General features: G+C 29.0%; 1 protein-coding gene across 4 annotated transcripts in view; it reads right to left on the reverse strand.

Annotated features, from left to right (window-relative positions):
* LOC126840012 (uncharacterized) overlaps positions 1 to 22,725 on the reverse strand; it is a 160,604-nt gene that overhangs the window by 46,318 nt on the left and 91,561 nt on the right. The window lies entirely within an intron of this gene.

Raw genomic sequence — 22,725 nt, forward strand, 5'->3', positions numbered from 1 at the left:
ATTGACTAAGTCGGCCACTTTTCTAGGTTAATGAAGAAATCGACTAACGATATTTCATTTAAAATTATGTTTAAGTCCTATTTTATTTGCTGAAATTTGTCTTTTTGAATTAATCGAAACAGTTATTCAACAACCGACTCACATAATACCACGCTTCCTGCATTCAATCCTTTTAATGTAATCGTTGAGCAATTGATATTTCCTTATTTGCATAAAATACTTGATTTAGCTTTCTCTATACTAATTATAAGTGTTTATTCTGAAAGGTCCTATTCAGTAATTCATCGCATCCGTAGCTATATTCACTTAGTGATGTCACATATTAGATTGTCTAAGTCACCTGTATTATGCATTGAACGAGGGACGACTAATAAAATAAACAAGTAAATATATTTAAACACATTTGGTGAAAAGGATGGTAAGTTAAAATTATAATTTACTTTTTTTATTTTACTTTAACAAGGCAGAGAGGGGCGGGGTAGTGCTTCGAGGTATTTTGAAAAAAAAACAGCTGGGGCTGTAACTGACATTGCATGAGATATACTTCAAACATAATAATATTAAAATACCTTATAAAACGTTATACCTTAAACGTTTTGTATATTTTACAATGATGTGTTTGTTTATTTTTAGCTTCGATGCAAAGCGAGGTATTGGTTTTACTCTGATGTGGGCTTTTTTTTTCGCTGTATACACTGTAACTTTTTTAATACTTGACCAATTCCTTCGAATAGCAACTCTATAAATCACAAATTTTGAATAGTTTGTACTTTGGGGGGGTAAAAGTTGAAAAAGTTTAAGTCTTCACAGACGATAGTTGAAAAAACAAAAAAAAAAACCGTACGAGTTTTTAAGTTCGAACTTTTAATGGCTATAATTTCGAGAAAAAGAGTCGGATCGAGTTGAAATGTATAAGAAATAATTATTTGGTATGCCCGCACACGTCAGTTGTGTCAAACTTAACTTATACCTATTTCCCACCCTCCTAGGGGGGGTACAAGTTTTTTTGTTTTTCGGGGTTTTTAGCGGTAATTTTAAAACTTTTGGGTTGAAAATTTGACAGTAGTTGGAACTCATATGTACCCATAACATATTAAACGGGAAAAAAATTCGGCACTACAGTTTTTTTTTTAATTCGAGCGATTTTATTCAATTTTATCACTTTTATTTATAATAATTCTTGTAGACCTGTGACCTCTCCGTTTCCTCATTGCTTTGATTACATTATGCCAATACTCTACTGTACTAGTCCTCTTGGATAAAATCGCTTTCAAATAAACGCTTTGATGCTCATTTGTAAATACAGAACCTTCATTTAAGACTTTCTAACTTTGCTGGTTTATACTGTGCTTGGTTTGGACTGTACTGGCTTGAAAATACTAACTACCGATTTGCATCGAAGCGTTTTTTCGAAAGTGATTTTATCACTTTCAGATTTAAAAATTCCTGTAAACCTGTGACCTCTCCAGCCCCAATATGCCCCGACCCAACTATGCTCCGTCCCCACTATGCACCGACCCCACTGTACTGGTTTTTTAAAATGTATTATAGATGAATTGTATATACAATTTTAAATAAATATTGTTTACATAATACATCTAACTCATTTAAGCTAATGTTTGTGATGGAGTCAGAGAGAAATATTTAAACAAAAAAGTTGTAAGTGTAAAGAATAAATTTCATCGAAATTCTAGATGAAAAATGTTATTAATCTAAGACGTTATAAAGTACATTCTAGTCGACGAAAGGATTTGTTTTATTACAAAAAAATGAGGTTTTTTTTGTTTGTTATATCATAATATTTGTATAATCCACATGATTATCCAAACTTTTATATTAATTTAAAAATATTCCATAAGAGATTGAATGTATTCTGTTAGTCTTAAAATATAATTTTTTTCTATACATTTATAAAACTAAATTCGGAATACTGACAAATGCTCTACGATTTTAATCACTCAAGTAAAAATTAATGGACCCGAAATATAATAATAATCAAAATCGTTTTAACGTTGGATACTTCAAATAATATAACTAGGTCGATTTACAGGATGTTGTTTTTGTTTTCGAATATTTTCTTATTTAGGACATTAGTGTGTGACTTTAAATATTTGAACAAGAATATAAAACAACAAATCAAAACAAGTACTCTTCTTATTTTAAATAAATAATACAACTAAACACGTGTTTTCAATACGTTTCCGTTTTAAGAAAATGAATATACAATTATTTAAAAAAGTTATGATAAAGGCTTTTACATTTTTTATGAAAAAATAATTACAGTAACATTATTCATGACCGGATGTTGACAACTTTAGATGTTCCAAGACCAATTTTAGGAATACGAATAATGCAATACAAACGAATAACGAAATGCAATACAAAAAAAAAAGAATTAATGTTTTCATAATAATTTATAGTATTAGCTTCGGCGCGGAGCTGAGAAGGTATTGTTTTTACAATGTGATGTGTTTTTATGTTTGTGTCTGGACCCATGATATCTTGTAAACCGCTGAACCGATTTCTTCGTGAAGCAACTCTATAGATCAGAAATCATACCTGGAAGGTACTTTAATAGGTCAAAAATTTAAAAAAGACACTCCTTCCTCATCAAAATTGAGAAAAACACCCAAAAAATGTATAAATTGTTCTTCAAACATAGTACTATCGAAGAACATAAACAAAACGAAAAAAATATCATAAACCCTTTCCCCTAAAAGGGATAGAATTGTTTTCTTTATTTCACTTTTTCAAGCAAAGTTTTAGAGATTTAGATCTGAAAATTAGACCGAAGATAAATCTAAAATGGAACTATAACATATACAATTTCCTCAAAAATCTGTAGTCAAATATTTTTTTTTTAAAAGGAAAAACATCAAAAATAGGGTAAATTTACACTTTGGCCGTAGTCAGTTTCTAGGTTGCTATGTGTGAGTGAATCAACAGTCAACAGGTAATGAAAATATTTTCATTTAATAGTTGATTACGATAAATGGGTAGCTATGACTGTACATTTTTATAGACAGACGATGAACCCTTATCGTATACACCCTGCACAAGACTAAATATTAAATTTTAAGTACATTATTGCTGGTCCTACGATATCTTCTAAACCACTATAACTGGTTTGAACATACTATCCACAGATTCGCATCGAAGCCATTATTTAAAAGTGATTTTATAACTTTCAGTTATAATAAAATCTGTAGCGACTCTCCGTCCCCACCATGCCCCGATCCCACTATACTGGCTTCTTTTTATTATTATATAAACAATAATATATTATAATTAATGTATTTACAATTTTCTTATTTCTGTAAATTCTGCCTAAAGGTATACAATACAATATATATATATGTGTCTATGTCGAATATGTTTATTATAATAAAACTTCAAGGTCTTTTATACACTAACGCATTTGATAGTACAAAAAATATGAGCACATCTATAACCATGGAGCATTTTTATGTGTATTATTATGTGAGTACATCGGTGTTTTCATAGCGATACGAACTTAAGGTAAATAAGACGCAAAAAAAAAATATTACTAACCGTGTGCGGTTTATCATTTTTTATTATACACTAGCGCATTTCATACAACAAAAATTTAGAGCACAGAATAAAACCTAGTACATTTTCAATTGGAAACCCAAATTTGGGCCTCTGGATAAAGAATTCTGTAAACGTTAGAAAATAAAAGCCATAAAAAGCCAGTACAGTTAAAAAAAAACGAAATTGCCACATTTATCGTTATACCTTAAAAAATATTTGATTTCAAATGGTAAACTGCCACAACAATAACATTTGGCAGTTCGGTTTGTTAAAAACCCATTGCTAAATAGCCATAATCTCAATCGTAGTGTCTGGCTGATATTTAACTTGAAATTAAAATAACAAGCATTGGGTAACAAAAATAATTGCTAAGTATTAAAATGAAAGCTCTAGAAGTTAAAATTGACCATTTGGGAGCAGGCACAATCTTTAAGTTCTATATCCATTAAAACTTTATATTTTGAGTTGAAGCAGTCTTGTTCCAAGGCGACATGATTCGTCTTAATTGTAAGCAATAATAATTGGCTAATTTTAAGTACATTGTTGTCTTAACAGTGCTTTTATCAATACATATTTATATTTTTACTATATAAAATATACTATCGGCGACATTTTCAATTTTATGCATTTTTTATGAAAATAATGAATTTCAAAAAAAAATTGTCGAGTCACGTTGAAATGTATAGAGAAAATTTACTTGATTTTCACCTATACACCATTAGTCGCAAATTTAAATAATACCCATTGGCCAGCCCCCTATGGGGGGTGCAAGTTTTTTGTGTTTTTAGGACCTTTATTTAAAAAAATAAAAGGGTCAGAACTCATAATATGTATCCATAACATATTAGACGAATAAAAAATTCGGCAATACTGTTTTTTTTAATTGCCAGAAAACTGTTTTCGCCAGATGTTAATCTTAAAAAAAAATTATCAAAACATGGCAATATTTTTACGAATAATATTTAGAGTGGTCCCAGTAATTTTTGAGTGCTCAAGTACCAGTTTTAGGTTTTAATTTAATTTTTCAAAAGCGATTTTATCACATTCAGTCAGCTCGGTCTACTCAAGTCTCAACCCCAATTGTAATGGTTTTTTCCTTTGTGAATATCCGTCGATAGCCATACTTAAGGTTAGGTTACTATTTGTTTGACGGACTATATAAGGGCAGTAGTTTGAAACAAATCTATGTGCGCAAATCGTATGTCAATAGTACATCCGATTCAATAACATTTTCAAGTTTTGACAACTTGCCATGCCTTTTGAATTTTCAACGTTAAAACTAACACTAAGAAGTGCACAAAAAAAAAAAATAAATAAATGTGAACTTCAAGCATTGACAATTTTATAATATATTTTTTTTTTCGTTAGATCGGCGTATTTCTCTGCTTAAATTCATGAACATTTATCGATGGAAAAAAATGTACTAAAACATTCTCATGTGTGCACAAGTGCCAAAATTGTATGATTTTCGAAAATATTTTTGATTTATTATAACCAAAGAATTTTCTATATGAAAAGTTTTATCAACAAAATTGCACGTGGAAAAAAATTCGAAATTTCGATAACCTACAGGAAGAACCCACTCTCGACCGGTCATTTTGGTGTTTGCCGAAATTGGCTAAGGGATCTGCTTCAGTAATTCAAAGTAAAAGAAAAATTAAGCTGTAGGACTTTCCCATCAACAAACGTCACTGTCTAGATATATTTTACTTATCTTTGTCAAAACATATTGCGCTTATTTTATTTTGTTACAGATTGTAAATATTCTAATAAAAGTTTTATTCAATAAAAAAAATCTAATGATAATAACTTTTATGTTATTAAAGTATTTTGTTTTAATTATTTTGTACTATTAAAAGTTGATATCAAAGCAAAAGTTATATTACATTATAGTCGCTTTGGTTTTCTATCAGGTGCGGGCGACATTAGGTCATAATATGTCATTGCGTTTAAAAAAATTTTAATTTTCTTCAAAAAAAAAATTATACATATCATATATGTCGGGGCATGTTGAAAAACAAATTATACCATTGAACGGGATCGGTAAAGTTTTGAGTTAAAAGATAAAGGAAAATTTTTTTTTTTAGTATTTGTCATTGATAACGGCATAAAAAAAGGGACAATGTCAACTAGTAGTCGTTTGGTTTGAATTTTTCTATAAGCAATAATATTAAGTGTTATTATGACTCATATGTTTTTTCATACCTATGCGAATTTAAGGTAAATAGAACAAAAAAAATAATACTTACCGTGTGTTAGTTACACACTTTACCGTTTTTTTATAATATACTAGCACCTTTCATGCAACTACAATACAAGTATAAAATAAAACCTAGTACATTATCAATATTGGAAACCCAAATTTAGGCCTTTGAATACAGAATTCTGTAAACGTTAGAAAATAAAAGCCGTAAAATGCCAGTACAGTTAGTTCGAGGCATAGTGGGGATGGGGAGGTCATGGGCTTACAACAATTATTATATCTGAAAGTGATAAAATCTTTATTAAATAAATACTACAATGTCAATCTGTGAATAGTAGGGTTAAACCATGCACAGTATAAACCAGCACAGTAAGAAAGGAGTATATGTAAGGTAATGAGTAGTATGTGAGCAAGTAAAAGAGGTCCAGTGTTCTCAGATAAAAATACAAATATCGATAAAAGCATTGTACCTAATGACAATTGTGCTTAAAAGTGAATTTTTAGTTTAAGGATCGATACGATTAAGGTTGATCGTCTGTCTACCCATATATCGTTATTAACAATATAATAAAAATATTATCATTACCTGTTGACTGTTGATTCATTCACACATAGCAACCTAAACATTGACTTACGTCACCTTACCTGCATTATCCATGGATTACCCCGGACCAGTTAACAGGTGTAAAACCTTTATATATATATATATATTTATACATATTGTTTTTAGTCGTTTTAAAATTTTAATCAATAACTTAATTCTTAACCGGCGAAAGTCTTTTAAATAAATAATATTGTACGTTATAATTTGATAGACGAGTTTATTTACTTAAAGGTACGATCAGCCATTTTGCTCTTTTGGCGGTTATATAAATTTACAAAGAGTCTCTAGCGGTATTTTAGGGCAGATAAAGGGTAGCTTCCTGCCCCGGCTAGGGTCCCTTAATTTAGCTCTAGAAGGACAGTTGGGGGTATCATCCACTCACCGCACTGCACCGCAACCAAACGTATCTGCTAAGAAAGCTTTATCTGTACTCATATAACAGTTCAACTCCGCCATTACCTGGATTAACTACAAAGAACGCTTTAGGATCCAGGTATAGGTGTAGTATATATATATATATATATATATTAATATCTATGTATAAATATATATACATAGATGTACTTATTTTAATAAATCTGTTTCCTTTTCGTTGCACACTTGAGAGTTAAGTTATTTAAAGGTAAAATAGCCTGTTAGGCTCCTCAGGCGATATAGAAAATATATAGACAGGACTTTAGGAATATTTGAGTGTAGTTATGGCTTAGCCATTTATCCCGTCTTCGGGTCTACTGATTTAACCCTATCAACTGTCGTTTCTGCCTAGCCTATCCAACTAGCCAAACAGTCACGTTACAATTTGGTAGAGGCACTGGGCCTCTATAAAATAGATAAAACGTTTCAGAATTTTAAAATAATTTTAAAAAAATCCTAACAAACATAATAAAATATATATTGAAGTATGGATTTGATGTGACACGATAAATGGTTAGCAGACAAAACATCGTATATTTTAAGAGGGAGAACCGACAAACAAACCGGAAATTTTCTTAGGACAACTGTTGGCAACCCATCCGGTATGACGGTAATGAACCAATTGAACTTCTAGTCTAAGCAGAACAACGCTATCGGACTCCCAGTTCTTAGAACAAAACTTAACCCCGAGCACTCAGGAATCTCAAAACAGGAAATAAAATAGACTGATAACTTGAAATTTATAATCTTGATATTTGGCGGCATGGAAGTTAAATCTATGAAAGGTGTACCATTCCCATTTTCTGACCTATTTTCCGTAAAATTTAAAAAAATATATCTACACACCTCACTTAAGTTATCGGTATAGTATTATGGATTTTATACAGCAAATATACTTCTGTACTCATTTACATATTTGTGCAAATATGCAGTTTTGTGCAAATAATGCTACAACTAAAAAATTCAAAGATATCACATTTGTTATACTTGTGTACTCGTATAATATTCTTTATTTTTTTTTCATACTATATAAAACAAGCATTCAAAGACGAAAAAATTCATTTGATTTGTCTCGCAGTTTAACTTCAGATAATACTTTATAGACAAACACAATGTTTTTCAAGTTCTCTCTTTCGTTTCTAATTTTTATCATAGCGGTTAGCTGTATGCATACAGGCCAACTTGAAGGAAAAACTGAGCCTGAAGCATCAGGTTCAGCTGTACCTGAAAAGATAATTAAAGTGACACCGGAGGAATTAAGGGTAAGTTATATTATTTTTTAAAAACTAATAGGTTTTTTTCGATATTTTTCTGAATCATTTATAATAATATGATAAAATTTGCCTAAATAGACATTCTCTAGGAAACTACTATTATTTTAGCTTAAGACTTACAAATAAAATTTGTCATAAATACTGGAAATCAAAATTATTTTCTATCATTGTCTGTTGAAAAATGGCTTAGTTGTTGCAAATGTTAATTATGTTAAATAGGATGTTTTTTTCATCACAATAGAAAACAGATTTGGGCCTTTTTCGCTCATAAAATATCGGTCTATATGTGTAATTGAAAAAAACGCGGAAAAATCAATTTTGATCAAAACTTGAGATAGGCCCTTTTCGAAATTAACAACTCACTTGAAATCAAAATAATTTATAACATTGTCTGTTAAAAAATGCTTTTAATAGATTAAAACTAGAGTAGTAACTTAATCATTCGAGTAAAATGCATTAAATATATTAAATGTTAAACCATAAAAATGTATACATTTTACTACTTTGTAAATTACTAAGTATTAAGTTCTATCGCTCTTTAATTTAATAAATAAATTATTAGTATCCGTAATTCCAAACATTTCTAATAAATGCAAATTTATGTTAACTTAAAGTATACGTTTTTTGTTGTATAAAAAAATATTAAATAATTCTAGATTAATTTTTTATTTGGTTATTAGAACATTAAAGCTAATAATAATATAATTTTTTGAATAGCTAAAGTATATTTGATTTATTTTTTACTTTATATATTTCATTTATAATAAATAAGTCTTGAATAATTTTATAATTTTTTTAAATTTATAATATAAATTATATTATGTTTGCTATAAAATGTTACACACTTGTATTGCTTTTCTATTTACATTCTTATCTTATGATTTATATCATCATTATAACTTGATTACAACAGCATTCATTTAAATCATTTTTATAATAATAATACTTGATACTGATACTTGGTAAACCAGCTACTATAATTTAAATATTTTCTAAATTTATTTTAAAGTAAACAACTATTTTTTTGGTTTTTTTTTATCATATTAGAAAAAATACAAAAATTCGCCTTCCCCCTCTCAAAAAAGCACATAAATCAAACGTTTACTTCTAATAAATTAATAACATTTAATATTTTTTTATTAAATATTATTTTTTTATATAAATAAGGATAATTTTTTTATCAAAAATCACTCAATATCTCATAGGGTTTAATAATAATTTAAAATTATTTTTGTTATATAGGTTTTATACGATTTGATCTTAATTGTTCACATTTTTTTGTGTTTACCCGTCCCAACTTAGATTTTTCGATAGCAATTTTTGAAATTTAAATGGTGACGTATATATTTTATTAACTTATTAAATTTATAATAATGTAACTAAAATTTTGACTGGTCGATAATAAGTTTGGGAAAACTATTTTTGATGTTATAAGAGTTTAAAAGTTTGGGTGGGAGGGGAAGTGGAGTGTAGTATTATTTTTATCTGCGCGCATTTCCAAACCGCACTTCCCCTCCCATCCTTTCTTCAAAAATCTTATAACTTTAAAAATAATCATCTGAAACTGGTTATCAAGCAATCAATTTAATTAGTACATTATTTTCAATTTAAAAAGTTAATAAAATGTATACGTTACTAATAAAGTTTTAAAAGTTGATATCAAAAAAACTAAGTTGGGGGGGGGGAGGGTTGAAAACAAAAAAATTGTGAAAAACTGAGATTACAAAGTATAAAAACAATATGAAAAAAAAAGTTTAATATATTATCATATCTTATCCTATGAGATATTAAGTGGTTCATGATCAAAGAATCACCCTGTATATATATATATTATTTGTTGATTCTAAATTAGCCCGTGTTTATTTAAGTCCAATCGTATTTAAAGTTTATTATCAGATTTTTTGTGGAACTAAACATTGTATTGATTAACAATTTTCAGCAAATAGATGAGGTGTTCACAAATATTATAAATTTGGCAGATTTCCCAGACAAAATACCAAAGAAATGTATTTCACCTGATAAATATTACTCGTACTTGAGTGACAACGATGAAGAGTATTCATTTATAGAATCATATTTAGAGGATTTTTTGGAAGGACGTGAATCACAACAATTTTGTAAAAAATATTTATGCACAGTTATATATCGTTTAATAATATTTTTTTATCTTCGATGCGAAACTGTAAAGCAGTAATTGGTTTTAAGAAATTATTTTCATCCAAAAATACCACATATTATGTAATATAATTCTAAATGTGGTGAGACCCAAAGTATGTTCAAAAGAAACTGATCTGTAGATAAAGGCTTGGATTAAAGTTATTTTTCTAAGAAAGGTATTACATATTATTATATTTTAATAGCTTGCGTACGAGTCTGCAACACCACGGAATACATTTTTATGTCTTGTTCCGTGGAGCACAGTCCGCTACTTTTTTTTCCGCCTCGATTCCGAAGCCTTGATACCATTCGAAATATTTTCCGTTGCTAACCCAAAATAAACACTTGGTTTGATACAATGGTAACCACGGTACTCAAATGGTAGGTGATGATTAATTTTATGTTGTGGCCAAAAGTTTTTTAGTAGTTTCTTAATTATTGGCTTTAATCGATTCACTGGTAAAACGGTCACTTAACTAGTTATTTTAAATCAATTCAATAACCATTCATTTAAGTTTGTTCGTTGTGAAAACAACTCATAATTTTAAAAATTTAACATCTCCCACCGCATCCCCATCATCTTCATCATACTTGACCTCATCCTCAACCCTATTCCCACCCCCATCCCCATTACCCCTATCTCTTATCTGTTATCTCACTTATCTTATAAGATAAATCAGCTGTTATTTTTCGTTATGATAACCGTTGTCTACAATTTGTGTCGTTTTTTCGTGTGTATTCCATAGAAAAGACATAAAAATGTCAAAAAAGTTAAATTAAAAACAAAATGACAGCCCCTATGTCCGGACACAAATTTAGTCAAATAAAAACACATTATTATGAAAACAATATATTTTCAACTGCACATCGGAGATAAAATAAATTATGACATTGACAACTACAACATATCATGCCTCTATGATAACATATATTATTTATAATTAAATTCAACACCTTTGTTTTGTTTTAGATTGTATAGATGAATCAAATTTTCGTAATCTATTTCTATTTCATTGTGAACGATTGGGAAAGCCTGTTTCATTAATTGCTGAACAAAGAAAAGCGATAATGGAAGAACGGATAAGAAAAAGACGTAAAAAATCAAAACGTATAGATCCTATTAAATCTGGCGATGAGCTAGACGGAGATGTCATGTCTGAAAAATAATTTAATATGTCTAATAATGTTTTAATTTTTTTTTTAATCTCTTAAATTGTTATTAAAAAAATGTTTCAAAATACAATATGTCATAACGACTTAAATAATTCCAAAATCTCTATTTCTTTTCAAATAAATACATACAAGAAAAATTACTATATTTTATGTAGTAATTTAAAAAGGGACAAATTTGTATCAATTGCAACAGGTATAACATTATTAAGTAGAACATCTACATCGTAGTTAATATAACTCATTACGATACCGCTTTTTTTAATTATCAGCTAGCTAAAAGTTTGATTCTTCCTACTCTGCTTCAAAATGTACGGAACATAATCTACACATTTCAAAATCATGGTAAAATGAAGCAACTCATTTGAATATAGTATAGGGGTATAATATAACATAAAGTGGCTCAAATTTTGACGGTTAAAAAGGGAGTTAACTTTTACCACTTTTAACCCACTAAAGTACCATATGCATATGATTTTCCATCTATAGAGGTGCTACAAGAGTAATTCTAATCATAGGAAAAAATTATACACAAAATTCAAAAAACATTCATAATTCGCATAACGAGAATCTATCTAATTTGGTCTATGTAACCAAAACCTACGTTTTGTTCACATTTTTATTTTTTTGCTTTTGTGTTAAATCTTGTAACACATAGTCATAATCTGTATAGTGCGTACCATGTATTAAGGGTGTTCAAAAAGTTTGTAAACGGTCATCTTTTAGAGCCGTTATTGATTTTATTCAAATTTTGACTTTTGGAAGTTGGTAGGTGTTATTTTATGCACATTTAAGGCTGAAATCAGAAATCTTACCTTAAGTAGTTTGCGCATGCGTGGTATCATCTTTTAAAATTTAAAAGGAAACCCCTACATTTTTTAGCATATTCTGTTAGCAATTAATATTTTAAATATAATTAAATAAAATCTGTATATCTTAAAATATATAAAAAAAATAGGTAGTAGAGTCCACCTCATTATTATCTAATAAAGTATAAAATATTTTATGAAGGCTTAGCTTATTATAACATTTTTTAGTAAGTTGTAAAAAATAAAACCAATAATTGGTTAGTATTTAAAAAGTACTTAGCAATATACTGAATTGATATTTTATTTGTATACCAAAGAAATGGGGAAGTCTTAAATTTACAAAATAGATACCATTCAGATTTTAAAACATATAATCCATATAAATTTTAAATTTCAAAACAATTGTACTATTGCTATAGAGAATTTCATAAATTAAATTTATTGCGTTCATTTTTTATTTGTAACAGGATACCTACTACATTACTATACATTTCATTAAATTCTAAAAAAAACATTACTTAATATCTACAGTCTACGCCACCCGTTGCTTAAATCGACTTTTACGCATTGTTATTTCCTCTTATGTCTTAAATCAACTTTTACGCATTGTCATTCATCGTTCATGTTAATAAAACATTTTCTGTCACTGCGACAACAAGAGCGTTATTAAAACCTACCTAGTTACTAACATACACTATCACCTACAACCTATAATCCTAAACATCTACAGATTATTATTCTAAAAATTCAACATGATCAGCATAATAGGTAAAATAGAAGTTCAATTTAAAATGTCACACACACTATATTTGTACAGAAATTGAAATGTTACAAATTGTTATACAATAAAAGTATTATTGGAAGATCATCTAAAACATTAGCGAATAATACGGCTGGTTAAGTTGCCGTAAAGAGTTGAAATAAATGACTAAAAAATCCTTTTTTTCTATTTAAGAAAAACAATTGTACAGAAATTTGTTTGTTTAAAAGACACTTTGTACTTCTAAAAGAAGTATTACTAAGAATATATTTTACATAAAACATAATATTTTACATTGTTTTAGCTACCTAAATTATACCAGTTGTTTGATATTAAACGATTTTGTTAACATTTTTACATTAGTTATTTATAGTTTGGAATCTTAGTTTTTTAATTCCGATCATCAATTAGTTATAATTTATTTGTGCTTACTACAGTAGATATGTATACATTTTAACACGTTGTTTTAGTTGATAAATAGTTTTTTTTTATAATGGACATACAGTGAAAATAAATATTATAGAACAGTTCATAAAATATTAACTAGACATGAGTAACTAAGATATAATTCAAATAAACAAAATCAAAATAACAACAATTTTAAAAACAATTTTTTTACAGAAATTTGGTTTGAGATTTCCTAGTCGAACAATAAGTATTTACTCAAACTATATTCTATTATTTTAAAACAATTTAAATACTATCCTAAACTGTTTAAGAGCCAATACCTATCTTGTTCAGAAATCCCGGGTGATTAAATGATGAATAACGATTTAATGAATGCCATATGATTAAATCATATCGGTAATACCAAAACATGTCTTGACCTAAATTAAATACCGCCTCTTTAACAATCAAGAAAGTGCTAAAAATTGTCAAAAAACTTAGTAAGCTATAAGATATCGATTTATGTTAACTAATAAATTACGTACAACTGTACAAACTATTCGACAAGGTAACTTTAAACCGGTGTTATAGTCGGCAATTATTATACTTACAATTTAAGAAGATTATTTTGCTAAATTACATAATTGTTAAAGGTTGATTATTAATGAACAAGAAAAATTTTAAATGGTAGAAACAAAAAATTTAAAACGTACTGCTATAATTAAAAATAAAGATAATGAACTTCATCGAAATTACAAAAATAATGAGTATTTAATTGATAAATAGATTTTAAAATAAGGTTGCCCTATTTTTAAGTTTTTTTTTTTTAATTTTTAAATCAAGAAGTTAATTAAAATTAAATAAATAAATTATTGACAATTATGTATATAGGTCTCTTATATATCTTTGTAATAACATTACTTATTTTTATGTACAGTAGATAGTCAAAATATCAATACAGAATTAGGATTATGAGTTATGTAGCTTTAATTATGATAAGTGACACTGTAAATATGTTAGAAACTCCATTTTATGCTGGTTGATTCTTCTAAACGGTTACTGTGCCAATGAAAAATATCACAACTTCAAGAAGTAGTTAACTAAAACAAAAGATAGCAAACAATTTGATTGATTTATAATTTTATATTTTAATAACATGTTTAAAGCCTACCTGAAATGAGTCAATGACTTGGCAATAAAGCAAATGACCATAAAACAATTTCAATAATGAAGAGTATCACGGTGTTGAAAGTTAAAGCAGCTTTCCAATGAAAGTTTTCATGAAATTGACCCCATAATATTGAATTACGTTTTAATTACAGTTTAATTATGTCGTCTTGCAAATGACAACACAATACAACTTTTTTTTTTAAGTTTAAATTTAAAAATTACCAAGAACACCAAGAAGTTACTTATAACCACTTATTTTGAGGTTAACGGTTATGCTTGAATTACCATAATATTCGACTATATCACATTTTATTTTATTAGGTATATAACACGGAAAAAAAGAGTAGTGATTAGGAGATACTATCGTTAAGTAATATGAGATACCTACTTGTTAAATAGATAATTGTATTTTTTTTTTTTTGTGAACACTGGACGACCCCATCTTACTCACATACCTACTACTACTACTACTTACCACTACTTACATACTTACTTACGTTTAATATATTCTTACTGTGCTTAGTTTGGACTGTACCGGCTTAAACCTACTGTCCATAGATTCTCCTAGAAGCGTTTATTTAAAAATGATTTTATCACATTCAGTCATAATAATTCCTGTAGCCCTGTGACTTCCCCCCTCCCCACTGTGCCTCAAACTAATTGTACTGACTTTGTTTTTTTGGAAAAAATTTAACGAGTAGACCGATTACTTTCTAACGTTTACAGATTTCTTTAACCAGAGGCCCAAAGTTGGGTTTGCAATTGATAATGTATTAGACTTTATTTTATACTCTGATTTAAGTGTAATATAAAAAAACGATAGAGTATATACACTACACATGGTTAGAAAAATTCTCTTTTTATGTCTTATTTACCTTAAATTCGTACCTTTAGGTCGAATTTACAAAAATGAGAACATTTTAAATGAGTATATAATATACAAAATTATTATTTATATAATAATAACAAAACTATCAATTATTATGAAAACATTAATTATGATTTTTGTAATATACTTATTTTTATCTATTTTTCTACAATTTGTCTATGAACACCTAAAAATGTCTACATCCTGTCATAAATAATATTACTATATTATTTTTATATTCATATTTTATAACCTTTTAAAAAATCTTATATGGCGTTATCATAACTTTTCTAAATAATTGTATGTTCACTTTCTTAAACGGAAACGTATAGAAAACACGTTTTAAGTTGTGTTACTTATTGAAATAAGAAAAAAATTATTTTGATGTGTTGTTTTGTATGGTTGTTCCAACAGTTACAGTCATACACCAAAGTCCTAAATAAGAAAATATTCGAAAACAAAAACAACATCTTTTATCATTGACCTAGTTATATTATTTGAAGTCTCCAACGTTAAAATGATTTTGATTAACATTATAATATTATTTTGTATATACTTCATATTTAGTTTTTATATTATATTTATATGTATTTTCCTAAAATAAATAGATCATTTATCGTTTTGGGTTATGTTGTTCTAATTGTTTATCGCACTCCTGTGTCAAGTCACCACGAGCCGCCACTGCCATTCACAATAAACACTTCTAATTGGTATGGACAAAGCTAAATTAGGCATTTTATACAAATAACCTTTTGAATAACCGTTTCATTTACTTCAGAAAGACAAATTTAAGCAAATAAAATAGGATTTAAACACAATTTTAAATGAAATATCATTAGTAGATTTCTACATTAACCTAGAATAGTGGCCCATTTAGTTAAATATTCTTACAGAATTAAAGTCTAACCATCCTGAGTTGGCGTAATTATGTCAGGCTTTTGGGTCTAAAACGTCCAAAAACTCTGTCCACCTCAATCCCCTTAAGGCGGGTCAAAATATATTCACTGGAATCAAACTTATAATTTTTACAGCAGTTTTTGGCTACCTTAAATTCAGACTTAAGAGCATTTTCTTCAATGTCTAACAAGTAAGCACGCTGTTCCCAATACTTCTGTATTCCACGGATATCTCCCACACACACGTCCAATCAAAATTGTTAATATATTATTTTCCCATCAAAACATCAATTTTTATCATAATCCTTTTTTATGACTTACGAAAACTATTAAAAAGTAAAACATTTTTTTTTTTTTAAATTAACTAAAGTTTTTTTTAGAAAACACGGTACGTTGTTTTATGTAGACTTTGAGCTACTATGGAGGGTATTCTAGAGATGGACCCTTCTCCGTAGTTACGCCTATGAAATTGTATAGAAAAAAATTGCCTTCGATATATATCTAACCTATGCTTTAGGCTTCCAAGTTTATAAACAGGATTTTGACCCAATTTCGAGTTAAAAATCACAGTAATATTTTTTTACATGACGTTTACCGCTTTTAAATTTGTTCAATAAACAGCTATACTATGTATTATACCTACGCTAGGAAATGTGTCAATATTTTTATAGACTTCAGTATAAAAACACTCGCTATGCATATATAAATATCGTAATAAGACGTTTGCTTTACATCAAGAGTGGTAGTGAACATAATTATTTATTTTTTGAAAATTTTATAATAATATTGTTAATAATATTAGTAAACAAAAAGTAGTTTAATTGAAGAATGCTCGATGTGGGTATACAAAAATAATTTCAATAATATTTCTAAAACAACATAATATTATTACACATTTTGTAACATTTTGTTTTTTTTTTACTATTTACTATACTGCTTATATTTTTTTTTTGTTTTTTGTTTTAATTATTAAAACCATATAGTATAGCCGGTATTTTGAAAATTATTCTCAATCTGCAGTATAAAATATAAACAGATATTTTATGGACGCGTAGGTTTCAATTGAAACTTTATTCATTTGCTGTGAAAACGAAATTGTTTTTTGTTTTCTGCTGTTGTTGTCGTTGTGAAAATATTTCATTGAAAAACAACTTATTTTTTGTTCGATATAGGTTGATATACAGGGCGATCCACTTATCGTGAACCACTCAATATCTCATAGGGTTTAATAAGAAATTACATTTCTCTAAAGTACTACATCGAATCGGGAATTGTTTTTATCGTTTTACTTCAAAATCAAAAGTAAAATTTGTAAACAAAATTATTGGTGGATAATATTATATAAATATACCACTTTTAGTTTTAGCACCCATAACACTAGTCACCATAACTATAATATAAGTCTGTGTGGTGTTGTTGGACCTCAATGTAGATAAATTTGTACCTATAGTTTATGATTCAAAAACTGATATAATATTTTTACTTTATTTAGATTTAGATTTTACTTTATTGACATTTTTGTGTGTAATGAAGAAATGTAATTACGTTTAATAATGTAATTTTTATGCTTGTAACCAAGTTACATTTTTTTGTTTATATCTGGAAGGGCTTACTCGAGTATCATCTCGTTAGCTAATCAGAAATCATTATAATATTGTAAAATTGTGTATTTGTCGGTACAATTAATTTTTCAAAGAATTTTTAATATCCGAGCAAAAACATGTAGGTAGGTTTTTATCGAATGGTTTGCCTTTATAATATCATGACGATTCGACAACAGCACAACAATCTAGTTGTGTTTTTTTTGCCCGTACGAAAAAATGAAACGTCGATTTAACACCTATAAAAACAATATTATCCTTCACGCGCGTCCCGGCATGCGAAATTGAAGTTTCATAAGAACTTGTACTCATAGTCTCTTTGAACAAAACAACCGAATATATTTCAACTGTGTTGCTTACAAACTAAATTTTTTTTAAATTTCTACAAAAATCGTATGCATAACTATATAACAAAGTTGGCACTTGCAATGACAGTATGTGCTTAAATCTGTATTTTGTGTATTAGGATTGATGGGACTAGGGTTGGTCATATGTGTGTAATAAGAGAGAGAGAACAACATTTATTAAAATATAAAGCGGACTGCCTGTCTACCAGGTTGCCTATAGTGACACAGTATACCATATCAGACATTCATGTTATAAATATAAATTAAAAAAATATAAAATTACATAATAAACCTGTTTGTTTACCCGTGGAATCGGGTAAACAAACTGATGTCATATACACCGATTTCAGTAAAGCATTCGATTCTGTAAATCACTCTCTACTATTATCGAAATTGCGTTTGTACGGTATTTCCGATCCTTTGTTATCCTGGTTTAATAGTTATCTATCAGATAGAACCCAACAAGTTAAGATTAATAGTTTCTTGTCACATGCCTTTCCTGCTCCTTCTGGCGTTCCTCAAGGTGGACATATCTCTCCCTTACTGTTTGCCATCTTTATTACGGATATTGGTTCTTGTTTTAGTTATTGTGATCACTCACTGTTCGCGGACGACCTCAAACTTTTCGCTAATGTGTCTTCGATCGAAGACTGTTATCTTATTCAAAAAGACCTTGATAATTTATATGTTTGGTGTCTTGATAACGGTCTGAAGTTATATACTTTTAAATGCCTAAAAATGTTCTACACCCGGTCTCGCAACAAAATAAATCACGACTATCATATCCTCGATGATAAATTGGTTGAAGTAAATACCATCCAGGATCTCGGAGCTATTTTTCAATCGAACCTTTCATTTTCTTCTCATATTGAAAAAACGTGTACCAAAGCTTTAAAAAGCCTGGGCTTTTTAATTAGATGCACAAAGAATTTAATGATGAACTATGTCTTAAAACCTTGTATGTGTCACTAGTCAGACCTCTCTTAGAGTATTGTTCAGTTTTATGGAACCCCGCGCAAATTGGACAAATTGAATCACTGGAGCGGGTGCAAAGACGTTTCTTGCGGCTCATTGGCTATAAGAGACGCCTTGGTCTTGATCCTAGCCTCCCCTGTTCTACTTCCACTTTATCTTCTATTCAGGCCAGCCTTAATTTGGTATCACTCAGCACTAGACGTGAGTCAATTAACGTTTCCTTCCTTTCGAAAATTATAAAGGGTAATATTGTTTGCCCAGATTTGCTACATCGTCTTAACTTTCATATCCCCGCTTTCAACTCCCGGTCCATCCCTACCTTCTCAATCCCATTCCACCACACATCATATGGTTCCAACAACCCTATCGATAGGATATCTCGTGTATGTAATAGGCGTAATGATATTGATTTATTTGTTTAATTATATATATGCACTGTTACTCATTAAAATTTTGTGTTATCTTGTTTTAATTATTTTATATTGTACTAATTGTAGTTATTTTTTCTTTCTATATGTCATGTTTATCAATTTTATCAATTTGTTATTCATTATGTTATTTTATTGTACTGTAATGCACTTGAGCCTACGGGCATTTATTTAATAAATAAAATAAATAAATAAATAATAGTCATAGTGTAAAACATATAAGATAGTTTGATAAATATTGTAATAAATGTAGATAGTCACAAAAATATAATAAAAAGTATGGAGTATAAAAAATAAAAATCACACAGAATATAGATGTCTATGGATTATATTTAAAGTATCCTTCATTATTTCTAGACATATTGTTCTTAAGTCTTCTTTTCTAAGCATATGAGTTTTAAAGAAGTCCAATATTAATTTGGAGGCGGTGCCCCTACCACCAAACCATAGACCTTTTGCATCCCAGTCATCGACACCGTATTGATACTACAGGTATGGTATGGTAGGTAAATAGATATTTTTTTTCCTCGTTTCTCATCTTGATTCAAATAATTTGTCTCCCATTTGATTGTTGGATTAATGGATTAGGCCTTTGCCCTTTATACGATCTAAAACTATTATTTCCACCCGTCTGTTTTGGTCTCCTACTTCTGATTCCGCTACACAATGAACCTCTTCGTACACTTCCAGGTACATATTGTACTATATTTTTAAATACATCCCTAATTCGTAAAAAATATATGTATTTTTTAAAGGGAACACCTATTTTTAATTCCATATATTAGTATGGAAAAAAAAAAAATATTAGCGTTTGAATTTTTCATTATCTGTTCGTTTGCTATGACTTGGTAAAGATGTTATATTCCTCTTAATAAATGCCTTATTTCTGTGGTGTATCAAAAGCCAGTAGCAGTTAGTACAAACTTATTAAGTACGCCTTGTCACATTAAACCGATTACCGGACAACAAAAGGTTTTAAATAGTTAAACGGTGTTCTTTTCGACCCATTCAGAAACATATTTATATATTGTATAAAATATACTGTACTCTATCAACCATATAATATGGTATCTCTATTTTGCGATGTATACATTTCTCGTATCGATTAATTGTTACATAGTTTATACTTGAAAAAACCTTAATACGAGTATAATATTACTACTTGAGTGCCACTTAAATAAGTAATAAATTATTTTTTTTCAAAGGGCAGCTGCCAAAAAAAAAATACGTTTAATTTTGACATTCACAGCTGACCGGTAAAAGTACTTACCAAAATTGTTGTAAATTTATACCGTCAATTTGTTTAAACCAACTCCAGAATGCATACGCAAATAATATCTGTGTTTTTTCTACACTTATTTATATATAATATTTTTGAATGTATTTTCACTAGTGCCAGAGGAACTCGGATAAAAGTGCGCCGCCTTAGATCACATTTCACGAAAAATCACAATTTTGAAATTTTTTTCTATAGGCTCCATGAAAAAATAGTGCTATACAAATTACAATAGTTTATTTATTTCATTAAAATCAATTACATTTAGATATGGAATTGTTTAATCATTAGATTACTTATTAATTCATATTCCGTGACAAAAAAAAAAAAAAATAATAATTTAATTTACTTGAGGTTACTCCCACTTGGATATCTTGTCCGTTCCACCTAAGGGCTGTGGTTCGATGGTGCTCGTACCGCGCTCTCCTGCAGACTGACCGATTAGCTTCCGTGGGCGTGGTTGTACCATATCCCCCACCGCATGGTCCGCTTCTTCTTGCCGCTGCCAGCTGTTTTCTACGGTCACGCCCCTTCGCCTTGGCCGGCTACCGCTTGAATGATTGCCGTTATCAATTATTTCTTGTCATGTGACATATCAATTCAACATGATTTTTTCTCTTGATTTCAAATCTGCAATTATTTTCGCTGATTTGTCATGTGGTAGCTGGCCAAGGTGAGGAGGCGTGGCCGTAGAAAACAGCTGGCAGCGGCAAGAGGAAGTGGTGAAGACGCATTTTACATGTTAAGCAATATTTTTAAATCAATAGATATTATTTAAGATTTTTATTAGTTTAAACAACCGATCAAATTTTTATGACTAACATTATAATAAATTGTTATGTACTTTTTTTAAACATTTATTAAACCATCAATTTTATTTGTAAATTAATGATGAAATAAAGTGTAGAAGATAGAGTTACTTTTTAAAAATATAATTAAGTTAAGTTAGAAATTTAAAATACGTAGTACTCGATTAAGTAACTACTTAATCGGTCTAAATAATTACAGTTGTTAAGCATAAAATATTGAATTGATTGTATATTAATATCTTAAATTTGTCAAGCTTTCTTGTCACATATTATATTTGTTATTAAACAAATAATTGCATGCTACTTATTTTTTATAGATGACTACGATTATATAACTTTTAAGAAGTAATTTTTGGCGTTAGCGTATAAAGATAAGAAAATATCTGACAGCTTCGGAGTAATTTATTAAGAAACTAGTTTTATAATACTAATTTAACCTAAACCATATCAACTAATAACAAATATCAAAATACTGTAAAAAACGATTGCAAAATGTTCGTGTGTGTTTAATCCCCAACAAAAACTTAACAGTGAAAAAACGCCAATTTCCAGACCCCCTCCCAAAAATGTCAGCCTATCAAAGTAGTGATATCTACATTGTGGCCAAGTCTGCTATTTCTTTAGTTCATAACCACACTTCACTCCTACTTTCATGAGCAACACTACTCTTTTATTTGTATTGCTTAACACTTGGCCAGTTTTTAAATGAAATATGACCTTTCTGAATGAGACATAAAACAGACTTGGCCGCAACGTAGATACCACTACTTTGATTTTTTGGGGAGGGGATCTAAACCTTTTACTTTTTTACCGAGTTCTCTTCTTTCCACCACTCACATAACTCTTAAGTGAGTACATTTGATAATGATGTTTCATGCCATTTTACTCACCGTGACTTTTCTCATCACCCACCTTGACCCACGTATCATCACTTCACTCGCCTCACTGTAACTCACGTCACTAACGTGACAGGCCTTGCCCCCCAAGACCCACTTACTACTAATAACTTATTAAGTTTAAAATTT

The sequence above is a fragment of the Adelges cooleyi genome, unplaced genomic scaffold (assembly GCF_023614345.1).
Source record: "Adelges cooleyi isolate 19-005CV unplaced genomic scaffold, UGA_ACOO_1.1 ACOO_flye_CR_arks_rails_tigmint_CR_PRNA_33, whole genome shotgun sequence".
Taxonomy (NCBI): Eukaryota; Metazoa; Arthropoda; class Insecta; order Hemiptera; family Adelgidae; genus Adelges; species Adelges cooleyi.